Here is a 12881-nt window from a genome sequence, read left to right as displayed (position 1 = left end):
CCATTGTTGGTGGGATTGCAAGCTTGTACAACCACTCTGGAAATCAGTCTGGTGGTTGCTCAGAAAATTGGACATAGTACTACTGGAGAATCCCGAAATACCTCTTCTGGGCATATATCCAGAAGATGTTCCAACCGGTAAGAAGGACACATGCTCCACTATGTTTATAGCAGCCTTATTTATAATATCCAGAAGCTGGAAAGAACCCAGATGCCCCTCAACAGAGGAATGGATACAGAAAATGTGGCACATTTACACAATGGAGTACTACTCAGCTATTAAAAAGAATGAATTTATGAAATTCCTAGGCAAATGAATGGACCTGGAGGGCATCATCCTGAGTGAGGTAACCCAATCACAAAAGAACTCACATGATATGTACTCACTGATAAGTGGATATTAACCCAGAAACTTAGAATACCCAAGATATAAGATACAATTTGCGAAACACAGGAAACTGAAGAAGATCGAAGACCAAAGTGTGGACACTTTGCCCCTTCTTAGAAATGGGAACAAAACACCCATGGAAGGAGTTACAGAGACAAAGTTTGGAGCTGAGACTAAAGATGGACCATCTTGAGACTGCCATACCCGGGGATCCATCCCATAATCAGCCTTCAAACACAGACACCATTGCATACACTAGCAAGATTTTGCTGAAAGGAACCTGATATAGCTGTCTCTTGTGAGACTATGTTGAGGCCTAGTAAACACAGAAGTGGATGCTCACAGTCAGCTATTGGATGGATCACAGGGCTCCCAATGGAGGAGCTAGAGAAAGTACCCAAGGAGCTAAAGGGAACTGCAACCCTATAGGTGGAACAACAATTTGAACTAACCGGTATCCCCCAGAGCTCATGTCTCTAGCTGCATATGTATCAGAAGATGGCCTAGTTGGCCATCAGTGGAAAGAGAGGCCCATTGGTCGTGTAAACTTTATATGCCCCAGTACAGGGGAACGCCAGGGCCAAGAAATGGAAGTGGGTGGGTAGGGGAGTGGGAGGGGAGGGTATGGGCGACTTTTTGGATAGCACTGGAAATGTAAATGATAAAATACCTAATATAAAACAAAAACAACACACAAACCAGATTATTTTGAGGATGTGTGTATTCTCTTATTTACTGGACACTATTGTCTAGCGAGCCTGTAATGCCCACCACTGTCTTCCTGGAGGCAGTAGACTATATTTTTTTCTTCTGGTTTTAGCAGTTTCTCTTTGACGTTGATTGGCTCAGCCGGGGTGCGTGTGTGGTTTTGCAGTGGTCCCTTTTGAGTTTTGTGGATCTGTACATTTACTTTGTCTTTTGTTTATTTCACTGGCCTTTATTATTAATTCCTCCAGCCTTCCATGTCAATATGTGTGATGTGCCTTGACTCTATTCCTTCTTCCTTTATCCATTCTACTCTCTCTATTATCCTTCCTTTAAGGCTCACATCACTCCTGACCCAGTGGGCATATCTTTCTTTGCAGGTTGGTACTGCAGCTCTGATGGTAAAACTGTGTGTGTGTGTGTGTGTGTGTGTGTGTGTGTGTGTGTGTGTAGTGCACATGTAGTTTGTCACTGTTATGAGGAGACCATTTGGGGACAATGGAAGAGCCTGGAGAGTTGTCATGTCTTCGTGACATAGAGAAGACCCAGGGAGTGAAGGAATTGGAAAAATTAGGCTTCAAAAGTCAAGTTTCTTGCCCCCTCATCCCCTAAAGCTATAAATGTGAAATGCTACATATAAATAATGATAAAGCATATTAAAGATAAGAAGACAGTGTAGAATTAGATATGACTTCTAATACATATTTTATAAATGGTTTTACTTTGTCATCAGTATATCCTTAGAGGGTTGTAGGAAGAATATAAAGCCGGCTTTTGTCAGTGGCTACAGTTCAGTGCTACTCAATGCTAGACAGGCAAGCATTATGGTTACAACTGTTATTCATTTGCATGTATCTGTTTCTCTACTGAGGTATATTATGCTAATTATCAGCAAAATCTAATTTTTTTTCTCTAGAAATGACTCCAAGTCATTTTAATGTCAGGAGGACAAAATCCTTGGCATTTATAATGGACTTCTCAAAATATTTTTTTACAAAAATGATTTTTTTCTTTTGTGGTTTTAATCCATTGAATGTGGAAAGTCAAGAAACCACAGCTTTCTCCCCCCTCACCCCCAAAGTAGTTTCCCATGTAAACAAAACAACAGTTTCTAAGAAAAGCTCGTAGCTTGCTAATAATTTATGATCCAAACCAATATTTCATTAGGGCTTTCCCACACTCTATCACTGGAACCTTATTTATACACAGTAATCCATGATGCCCTGTGAGAATTAATATCTTCTTGGAGTCAATGGCATTCACAGAACCCATAGCAAGGGCTTAAGTACAGTTTAGAGTTTGTAAAGAATTTTCACATTCCTTTTCTTAAGGCAGTGGATCAGAGTTTAAAGATAAACCTAACTGTGGAGAAGTTTGGTGAGTGTCTAGTTAAATTTGGTGTGTGAAATTATATTTGTATTTTTAAAAATATTGAAGTTTCTATTTTTTTTTAAATAGGCAAGGTAACGGGGAGCTAGAGAGGTGGCTTAGTGGTTAAGCACCTGTATAGCAGCCCACAGCCATCTGTAACTCCAGTTCTGAAGGAGCCAGTGCCTTCTTCTCACCCATAAGGCACTGTGTTCAGGTGGTACACACACATATCTGCAGGCAAACCACTCAAACATGCAAGATGAAAATACATTTTAAAATGACGAAGACAAGTTCACTAAAGCTCAGAGAAAGCAAATGAGCTGAGGGCTGAATCACACGGTGAGTCAGGGACAGGCAGGTTTTTGGAGACTAAAGCAGTCTCTCTTCTCAATGCAAAAATGCCCCAAATACAATAAACTGCATGTTGTGTTGCATGCATCTTCAACAGGAAAGAATAATATCTATCTATCTTCCAACAGCAACTTTGACATTTCCCAGGAGCTAGGAAGCTATCATGGGTAAAATATGACCCTCTAACTTATTTTTATTAATTTTCTTTAAATGCTTATGTTTACTTGTTTATTAATGGTGTGTGTGTGTGTGTGTGTGTGTGCTGCACATGTGTAGAGTCAGGAGACAATTGGTTTGAAGTCTGTTCTTTCCTTCTACCATGTGACCCAGCGATCAAGCTCCTGTAGTCAGGTTTGGTCACAAGCAGCTTTATCCACTGAGCCTTCTTGCCAGCCCAGCAGATTTTTTTATTTGTAAAATGACAGGTTCCATCATAGTATTTTCAGAGATGTGTGACGTTATATACTTTTGGAATGTGTTCCCCTCCCCCTCTGCACTCATCCATGCAGACATGGCCCCCAGCTTTCTTCTCCCGCACCCCCCCATAACCTTTCCTTTGAATCTATGCTGTGTTCCATTAGTCTTTCCACCCCTAGTTCAAAGATTCCTCCTTCTCAGGATCCCCTTTCTAGTGTCACAACCCTTCTGCATGCATATAAACAAACACATGCATGCACTCACGTACACACACACACACACACACACACACACCATACATATATAATTTATATTCTGTGTCCCACAATGGGAGAGAATGTTGTATTTGTCATTTTGTCTGCTTTATTTCACTTAATATAATGATTCTAGTTCTATCTATTTTCCTGCAAATACCATGGTTTCATACTTCTTCCCAGCAGTTTAAAATCCACTGATCCTAGATCACTACAGTTTCGTATCCATGTGTTTGTTGGTGGCCTCCTAAGCTGGTTCCCTCCGTGGCTACTATTACTAGCACAACAATGATCTTCGTGGGCTGTGGAGTGTTATCCTGGAGTCCTATACAGTCGGATGTTTTATGGTTCTCCAACTAAGAATGTTTATATATATATATATATATATATATATATATATATATATATATATATATATATATATAACAGCAGGCAACACTCCCCCAATAAGAATATGCAACTGAGATATTTGAAAGGCTGAAATAATTATGTTTTAGTTCTTTTATAGCTTAATTTTGCAGGATCCTTTTCTGGGGGGTGCTTTAAGTACCAGGCACAGCAGGAGTGGAACACCTGTTTGCTGACAAATGTTCCTGTGGTTGACATCATCAGGGGGTGGATTGCCTGGCGTGTTTTCAATGCAATGCTGAAGGCAATATACACAGACATGGCTCATTGAAAATCTCTAGAGACCAACACACTATGAAGTTATAGATTGAGATTTCTGAACCTCAGTAGGAAAGAATCATTTGTTGGATTTGTTGGGAGTCTAGCTCCCCCTGGACTTCTTCTGGAGGCTCAAGCTGGCTGTGTGTTCATCTCCACGAGTCCTTTGGTTCTGTGTGTGAGAGAGCAGTCATGGAGCTATTGTATCTGTTACATTTCCCTAGCAGAGTTCTGGAATACCTGGTACAGTGCCCTGTGTCGGGAGATACCAGCGAGGAGAGTTCTCAATGGTGAGCACAAAGGAAACCCCACTCACCCACTCGTGCTGTGAGCGATGGTGTAAGAGAGACAAGACTCGAAAAGAGCTCCTTTTATTCGACATGTTCATCTGAGTTTATTGCTTCCATTATTTAACACGAGGCAAAGCTTTGCTAACGATGTCCTTTTCAGCAGACTTTTATTTAATACCTGTTTTGAAAAGCACTGTGCCAAATGTTAAGAATATGATGGTGAGTGAGACACCTGAGGACTTCAGAGACAACACATGTAATGACACTGATATGTTACAGTAACACGGAAGGGAAATTTAACACTGATGTGATCATATTTCAGGCCTGGAGTATAGCTGGATTTTGACATTTATTGCTCTTGTATCTTTCTGATTAAAGAGTGTTCCTGCTATCAAAGTCTGGTCAGTGAAAGGGCATTAAATTCTACAATCACTTACGAAGTACCTGCTGTCACTAGGCAAGCTCCAACTGGTTGACCTAAGATGACAATCAACCCTTTAGTATCCAATAGAGTGTTGAACCAGAGATCTCACCACTGGCTAAAACCACAGGTACCACCAGATATTAAACCAATGTGGCATGTTGCAGAGGACACAAGATCCTTGTGCTCAGAGATAAATACTGGGGAAAGCAAAGATGTTAAACACAGAAGGCTGCCTTTTCAAAGAAGGAAGTGTATAGCCTGTTTTCTGTCCAGAAGGCTGGGGATGGATGTGATTAATAGCCTGGTGAACTCCACTATCTGTATGACCAAAGCCACATCTGGCTCCCTGAGACTCTTAGAGACAGGACTGGAAATGGTTACTAGCCTAGGTGACCTCTGTGTTATCTGTAAGACCGAGATCATATCAGATCTTCCCCAAGGCCCTTAGGATGACAGGTGTAGTCTATCTATAGAACCCATATTTATGGAAAAGATGACATATAGTTTGAAAAGCATTTCAATTAAATGATGCCTTAAGCATTATTGTGCACACAGCATAGCATTATACCGGGAAGGTGTCATATTCTAGAAATTTGAACCAACATCATCTACTGAGTGTGTTGAGCCACACTTCCTTCTTGCCTCACATAGATTGACACTCTACTGGCTGTGGTACTTACAGAGACTATCCCACGCCACACACCGTGTATGCTTGGTCTATGTGGTGTATAGCTGGCAATTAGAGCAGGTTTGGTACCCAGAAGTTTCCATTATATGAGTTCAGATGCTAAATGACAGCTTTATGGTGTGGTTCTATCCTTAGTATTTTGAGTCCCATGCAAATGGGATCCTCATCTGCTGCCATCACAGATGGGCTCTGCTCTCCACGGTTTGCTTGTCACCCCTTAGATGTTTCAGCTTCCACTCTGCACAAGAACAAAATCCTTTTCCCTGTGACCCTCTACACATCTGTTCCTTATAGTTCAGCTTCCCCCATATCAGAGACTCACAGGGAGAGTTCACTTCAGGGTAAACAGATATCCTGAGCCCGTTCACAAAACTTCTCTCACAATCCGGCATTAACTTTGGCCATCAAGGCACTTTAGCCATTCCAAGCTTCCAGAGGAGCTATGTGTATCGGCAGTGAGAGAAGGGTTAATGCCAGGCCAAATTCATATAGAATGATGTCAGCCATTCTCCTCTGAGACCCTTGCAAACTTGGGATGTAGGAAGCGCATGCAGGATGCCCTCCTGCTCTGCATTACATGAGCTGCTGCTCCCAGGCCATTGCATCCAGAATCCAGAGGGACCAGATGGTGCTCTTCTGTAGCAAGGGAGATCACCTGGAGCAAAGTCAGCTGGAAGAGTAAGAGGATCCAATTGCAAAAGGGAAGAGCAAAACACACAGATGGGATTTCAGTGTTTGTGTCTGTGGGAAGAAATGCATGCATGTGTCAGAAAGCACATCCCACTTCCATGCTGAGCTACAAGCGGGGTGTGCAGTGGGAAATGGGGTAACAACTGCTACAGGTGGAACAGAATTTCAGGTGTGGGGACTTGAGGGTAAGAATGCACTCTCCACAGCGTTGAATTCTGAGTAGCCAAGTGAAGGATTACCTGTCTTAAGGTTGCATCTGACTCAAGACCACTCATTCAGGCTCATTTTCAAAGCACTTAAGGAAGGGATGGCTCAGCAGTCAAGAACATTAAGCTGCTCTTCCAGAAGAGTAGAATCCAGTCCCCAGCATCTGCACTGGGTGACGCAGAATTGCCTATAACACAATTGCCTATAATGGCAAGAGATCCAATGTCCTCTTCTGGCTTCCATGGGCATCTACACATATGTGCACACACGCACACACGCATAAATTAAAAAAAAAACTTTAGGTATCTAGAGCCAAGTGTCAGACAATGGGGTGAAGTAATACAGCAGGATGCTGCTGCCAGAGAGCATCACTCCAGAAACCAGGAGAGCAGGGTAATGCGCTTTGTGGATGGATTCTGCCTGGGGTGATTGATGCTTTCCTGTGCTCCTTATTTACCTGTTTGCCATTAACCCTCAGAGGATAGGTACCACATGTAGCTGGGGAGAAGCAAGAATCTAACAGCGGAAAATAATTCCCTGTGGAGGCAAGGAAACTATGAGACAAAACAAAATATGAGACAGGCCGGGGAAAGTGACAGCAACATCCTTTTCAAGAAAGCGAGCACTGTAGTGTTCTCTCTCTTTCCTTCCACCGCCTCCGCCCCCTGTGTCTTCCCAGAGTGCAGCATTTGCTTCATCATCTGTAGCCTCATTTTACCTTCAGCAATTGTCCTCACAGAAGTGTAAGGGGGAGGCAAAGGTCACAGAGGAGGCAGTTTCCATAGCACAGGTTGGAAATCTGAGGTTGAAGGTCAAGAGGAGATGGGTAGTTCACAGTCTTACCTCACGTGCTGAAAATCTGCAGTGACAGAAACAGAAGGAGGTGACTTCGTGAGCTGATAAATGTGCTAACTTCCCTGATTGGAGCAGTCGTCTCAGTGCTTGGTGTGTGTTGGAACTCGATGGTATACACTTCAAAGATGTGCAATAAAGTAGAAAGTTAAATTGAGAGAGAGACAGAGACAGATAGACAGAGACAGAGAGATAGACAGAGACAGAGGCAGAGGCAGAGATAGACAGACAGACAGACAGACAAAAGGAATAAAGAAAGAATGGCAGCAGAGATCAAGATGTAAATGTGAAATATATGAGAATTTACAACTTTGAATTTTCTTTATCAGGACAGCAAGATGGCTAAGTGGGCAGGACCATTTGCTGCCAAGCCTGACTGACTACCCGAGTTTCATCTTCCAACCGCAGAACACCCATGGTGAAAGGGGGGAACTGACCCCAAATGTTCTCCAACCTCCATGCATGCTGGCTATCGATGCCCCTCCCCCAACGAGTAAATAAATAAATAAATAAATGTATGTCAAAAATGTCTTCATCAGTACAACTTGTGTGACCACAATGGGTTTTGTTTTTACAATTTTAGACATTCTGAAATTTCCTAACCCATCTTATCAGGGTCTTCCTGCTGAGGGAACAATACACATAATGTCTGGAAACTCCCTCCTGTTCACTGCTAATGCATTTTGAAGATGCATACCCCTAATCCACAAAGCAGAGTCACTTATTAGAGAAATGCAAAGTTAGCTCAATCTGTGTATCTCATGGGAATAAAGCAATTTTGGAGGAATTTTTGCCTTGCTAAAAATGACAAGGAACCTTCCCTTGACTCTGGTTGAATTTTGGTAATCCAAGATGGAAGCAGTCCAAAGGGGCTGGGCTAGCTGCCCCACTGTAGAGGGTCTAGCTGGGGACAGCAGCTAAGGTGACACTGGGTACAGAGGTGGTGGGACCGTGGCTTCTGTCACTGTACAGTGGCAGCAAAAGAAACTCTGGTAAAGATGCCTGAGGCTGGCAGGACAGAGGTGGAGTTGATGGCTCACTCCACAGCCATGTTGAGTGAGTCTCAAGCCTGAGATATTCAGGGCTGATTCTAAGAAACAGAGTGTAGCTGCAGAGCTAATCTGGGATTCAGGAGAGGAGGCCTCCAAGTTCTTCCATCAACCAATTATGTAGCCTTGGAGAATGTGCCTATCACTGGAAACAGCGACTTCAACATCTTTGAAGGTATTTGAGTATGTGTTCTTTGGGTGCTGGGGAAAGAAAGGGCTCAGTGGACAAAGTAGTTGCTTTGCAAGCATGGGGAGCTGATTATATTTCAGAAGCTGTGAAAAACCGCTAGGTGTGTTTTATAGTCACGGCAGTCAGGGGAGTGGGACAGAGACAGGGGGATCCTGGAGAAGGAGAAGGAGGAGGAGGAGGAGGAGGAGGAGGAGGGAAGACAGGAGAGGAGAGTATGCATACATATACATCTTTTCCTCACCACCCCCTCCCCCCTTTTTAAGAAAAGCATTAGCTGATACAGAAAGAAGAAAATATAACTTGATGACACATAGGCAACTAGCCTGCATCTTCCTCTTCAGCACAGGTGCAATGCTGAGCTACCTCCAGTGAGTTTATAAATGCTGCTGAACTCAAAGTCCTATTTCCAGGAACCTTGTTTGAAGTAAGAAACAGACAGAACAAAACTGATATGTTTGGCTCAGACAACTGTGACTCAAAGCAACAAGCTTGTGTCCCCAGCCTCTGGAGTCATGATTCGTCAGAGACCCAGACTGGGGTGCAGAGGGTCATGGCTGGTAAATGCACACGGAGACAGAAAGAAAATGTTTTTTCTTGCAGAATGGGGAGAAATTTAATGGGAACATTAAACCTGCAATATCATTTTAAGGGGTTTTGATTTTATTAAATACAAGCCTTTAGTTTCTTCGGTCCCAGGGGAGTTCTTAAATACATCCAACCATGCTTTTTTTTTTCCATTACAAAAGCTATAACTTTTCATTTATTTCTTGAGGATAATTCAGAGAGTGATTGTTATTTTTTTAAATGTTATTGGAGAACATGAACCAGCTGAGATTTTGGGGAGTGGGACTTTATCTAAACATTGATCAAACCATTTGGCACCAGACTGCTTCTTCTGAAGATGTCTCGTTAAAGTGCCCTATGCTGATGTTCTTTGTAGTAGAGTGTGTGTGTTCGTATGTATATATCTACGTGTATTTGTGTGTACATGTTTGTGTGTGTGTGTGTGGACGTGTAGGTCTGTGTGTGCATGTGGGTGTGTTCCAGAAGATTATGCTAGTCCCTCAGGAGCTGGAGTTACAGGTAGTTGTGAACTGCCTGTTGTGGGAAGTGTGAACTGCCTGTTGTGGGAAGTGTGAACTGCCTGTTGTGGGAAGTGTGCCCTTGTACTCTGGAAGAGCAGCAAGTGCTCTTCGCCACTGAGCTATCACTTTAGCTCTGGTGCTGGAGTTTTTAAGGAGCTGGCATTCATGGAGGTAACCACCACTGCTGTGGGTTGGCATGTGCACAGTCACTTAAGAGACAAACACCCATTTTCGTTGATGGAGAGGCAGGCTATTTTCATTGATTATGTCTTTAAAACCTTGCTAGAAGCAGCAGTGTGAAACAGCCGCAAGTGGAATCTATTCTCTTGTCTTTGTCAGAAGGCGTTATTGGTTAGAATGAGATGTCACCCACATTCCCAGGCATTCAAATACTTGGTTCCCAGTCCATGGCCCTGTTTGGGTAGGTCTAGGAGGTGTGGCCTTGCTGGATAAAATATGTCACTGGGGGCAGAAAAGCCAAGTGCCATTCTGAGTTACCATTCTCTACTTCCTGCCATTGCTGTGACAAGGCACCTGAGAAAGACAAGGTGGGAAGGATTTATGGGCGCTCACATTTTCAGAGGTTTCCATTTGAGGAAGCAGTCAGTTGCTTTGGGGTGACACATAGTTATCATGATGGGAGGGTGTGGCAGAGAGAAGCTGCTTACCCTGTAGCATTGGAAAGCATAGTGGAGTGGCAAGAAGGAAACAGGTAAAAGATATAGCCTTCAAAGTACCTAGAAACCACCTTCCCAGGGAGGCCAGACCTTCCTGGTTCTCCTACCTCCACATGGTCTATTCAGATTTTGAATCTGGGGATGGATTAATCTTTTCATGGAGCTCTAAAGTGATGGTGTTATTGGGGAGAGTGGGGAATGCCTTGGGAGGGTTTGCCTTAGCCCTGGCACTTCCTGTCACAGCCTCTCTGCTTCCCAGTAGCCTCTGGGTGAGCACTCGCTCCACCAGGATGCTCTGCCATAATCAGGGAGCCAGCAAACTGTGGACTGAGACCTTTCAAACCATTAGAATAAAGAATAAATCCATTTCTTAAGTTGCTCTGTTAGGCACTTGGTCACGGCAAAGTAGAAACAGACTAACACCATCACTGGAATCAAAATGTGTATTTACTAAGGCTTCTCGGGTCAGTACTGGCATCTTCTATCTAAGAGGGGCAATCTTCCATGATATAGAGAAACTAGGGCCACAAACATTTCATGATCACAGTGACACTAAATCTAACCCAGAGATCGGTGATTCAGCTAGACTAACTTGCCAGAGAACCTCAGGGATCCCGCTGTCTCTGCTTTCATCTACTAAGATCACAGGTATGTGCTACCATGCCTAGATTTTTTTTTTTACATGAGTGCTGGTGATTGAGCTCAGGTCTTATGCTTGACAGGACTGACTAAGCTGTCTTCTCAGCTCATGGATATATCATTCTTAATCAGCATCTGGTGTTACCATCAGAGGTAACCCTGGTACATGCTATTGGTTTGAAGGGAAGTGCTATGACAAGTATCCACTGTGACAGGGTCATGGAAGATCTCACCAGAGCTAAACATCTCCAGAGCTCCACTTACTTGTCTCTCTTTCTCTCCAGCCCCTGTCACCTACTGGTCTTTTGTATCCATAGTTTTGCTCTTCTACAGAATAGGATATAGTAGTGTTCTACATTCTATAATGCATATGTTATATACAGATTACATATATCATGTGTGTAGGTAGTATATATACATATGTCCTGTATACTGCATTGTACCTACGCATCTATTTTTAAATGATAAGCACAACATTCTTAGTGCCCATAGCACCAGGTGGTTCATTCGCTTTCTTTTTGCACTGAATCACTCACCATTCTTAACCTTTTATTTTATGTACATGGACTTTGTGCCCACCAGATGTATAATTTAGCTCTTGTCATGGATCAGTGCAGGGAATTAGAATGATGGTTATTAATATTGATCGGTGCCGCCCTTGATTGTCTGACAGTGGGGTTGAAGAAGAGCCAATGGTCTGATGGTCTCAGATCCCAAGGGTGTTCTTTACCCATCTAGTCTGTTCCAGACATTATGCCAACTGAGAAGGGTAGTGGGGCTCTTCAGCAGGTCCCCTCAAGAGTTTCATTTAATATATTGTTGGTCATATTCATCTCTAGCAATAATATTTATTCACTTGTCAAAATGAAAACATTGAGCAACTTAAGGGTGTCTTAGTCTGTGTTCTTTGTTAAGTCCCCAACCCCAGGTGCTTCACTGTGGTGACAGAAGGAATGTGGACCTCCACAAGGATTACCTGTTATGAGGAAGGGGCAGTGAGTTCACTGGTCGAGCGCACAGGGTAAAGCACAACACAGGCAACATTAAACCCTGAGGATTCTGAAAAGCATTTATAGGGCATGTGTGCGCAGCTTGAAGTCTTTAACTCTGTGTAATAATGTAGGGATACAATGATACCAGCTTGTTAATATACTGCTATGGTATAAAGTAAGACACAGAAAGAGCTCACACTACTATAATTTCATCATATAAATCGTTTTTACTCCTCCTAAAAATGCCAAGCATTTTGCGATACATTAATGCGAGGATGGCATTGGCTATGAGTTTGTATGTACTCTTTATTAGGTCATGAGTATTACTTCTCTGGCTGTTTAGATGCCTACACTGATGCTTTTAGACCTCTAATGGGACCACTATATGTAATTTCTCTTTGCTTTGATGCTGTGAATAGATTTCCAAATACAAAGTCGAACCTTTTGTTTTCAGATATGGTTTTCTTGATCATTGTCAGTTATTCTTTAAGAACTTCATGTCTTCTGTAGTTTTCAGGATTGGATGCCAACAACATACATGGATGCCATGTTAACATACATGGTTAGCTTGGGAAGCAGATGGGGAAAGGTCATGGTCTGGGCTTCCTTTGCTATGCTCTCTAGTTGTTTATGTTGCACAAGAATAATTTGTGCTGTGACATTTTGGTTACTCATTTGTATGTAATTTTAGTAGCATCTTGGAAATGTCTATAAATGTGTATATTTTATAACCCCAACAGTCTTTGATGTTGTATTTATCCCTTTCTTAGGTTTTTAAGAGTTGTTTTTGTTTTTATTTGTGTGTGTGTGTGTGTGTGTGTGTGTGTGTGTGTGTGTAGCTATGTGCACAATAGTGCGGTGTCTTTGGAGGCCAGAAGAGGGCATCAGATCACTGGGAATTTAACTAAAAGGTGTTTGTGAGCCACCCAGTGTGGGTGCTTGGAACT

At 42.7% G+C, this 12881-nt stretch overlaps 1 long non-coding RNA gene across 3 annotated transcripts in view; it reads left to right on the top strand.

Annotated features, from left to right (window-relative positions):
- LOC147001903 (uncharacterized) overlaps window positions 1-7782 on the top strand; it is a 49106-nt gene extending 41324 nt beyond the window's left edge. For all 3 annotated transcript variants that reach the window (XR_015044672.1, XR_015044671.1, XR_015044669.1), the window contains one exon: window positions 7632-7782. This is a non-coding gene — a long non-coding RNA (uncharacterized LOC147001903). The remainder of the gene's footprint in view (window positions 1-7631) is intronic.
- Window positions 7783-12881: the final 5099 nt, after the last annotated feature.

Source organism: Mus caroli, unplaced genomic scaffold (genome assembly GCF_978045245.1).
Source record: "Mus caroli unplaced genomic scaffold, Mus_caroli_1 scaffold_12, whole genome shotgun sequence".
Taxonomy (NCBI): Eukaryota; Metazoa; Chordata; class Mammalia; order Rodentia; family Muridae; genus Mus; species Mus caroli.
Note: the sequence above shows the minus strand (reverse complement) of the source record. Positions and strands in the feature narration are given on the sequence as shown.